This window comes from Toxotes jaculatrix, chromosome 5, assembly GCF_017976425.1.
Source record: "Toxotes jaculatrix isolate fToxJac2 chromosome 5, fToxJac2.pri, whole genome shotgun sequence".
Classification (NCBI taxonomy): Eukaryota; Metazoa; Chordata; class Actinopteri; family Toxotidae; genus Toxotes; species Toxotes jaculatrix.
In genome coordinates, this window is record NC_054398.1 from 3,645,929 (window position 1) to 3,646,691 (window position 763).

The window sequence follows — 763 nt, forward strand, 5'->3', positions numbered from 1 at the left end:
ATATTTAAAAAACTTTATTTTGAAAAAGATTTTTTTTCCTGTCAAAATTCAAATAAAAACTGTTATAAACTTTCCATAATTATCATAAAAATTAAATGTGAAAGGTAAATTCAAAATGAAAACTTGATGTTTGATGTGAAACAGCAGTTTACATTTGTATTTGAATACGTGTTTGGATCGTCACAGACTCAGGTTATCCACCATAACTGCACATCATCATTTTAAATTGGATCGCTTCATCTTTCACAGAGCACAACAGCTAGAACATTTCTGAATGTTCTGCAGCTGCACAGCATAAGAAACTGTAAGGAAAATATCTATTTTGGACAAACACAGAAAAGTCAGGATGGCCGAGCGGTCTAAGGCGCTGCGTTCAGGTCGCAGTCTCCCCTGGAGGCGTGGGTTCGAATCCCACTTCTGACAGTAATGTTTTATGCAGTTTCCCCATTGTGGGACTAACAAAGGTGCATCTTATCCTAAAACACTGGTTTGGTTTGAGAAGTTTGAACATAAAGCATTTTTCCCCCTGTAAAGTGTCTTTTGTCTTCTTGGGGAGATTGAAAGTCTGGACTAATTTTCATGTCAGTCCATCCAGTAGCTGCTGATGAGATACTAACTGTCACTGCCAGCCTTATGGCTGACTCGGCTAAAAAAAACAACAGCACCCAGACAAAAGGTTCCTGCAGGAGTCACATCACACACTTGTGCAGTGACCACATTAGCTCCCCCTTCATCATTAACCTTTTATCATAGCTTACGTAGA

At 38.7% G+C, this 763-nt stretch overlaps 1 non-coding gene across 1 annotated transcript; it reads left to right on the top strand.

Moving 5' to 3' along the window:
- Window positions 1–340: 340 nt before the first annotated feature.
- On the top strand, window positions 341–423 carry trnal-cag. The gene has a single exon. It is a non-coding gene; the product is annotated as a tRNA-Leu (tRNA).
- Window positions 424–763: the final 340 nt, after the last annotated feature.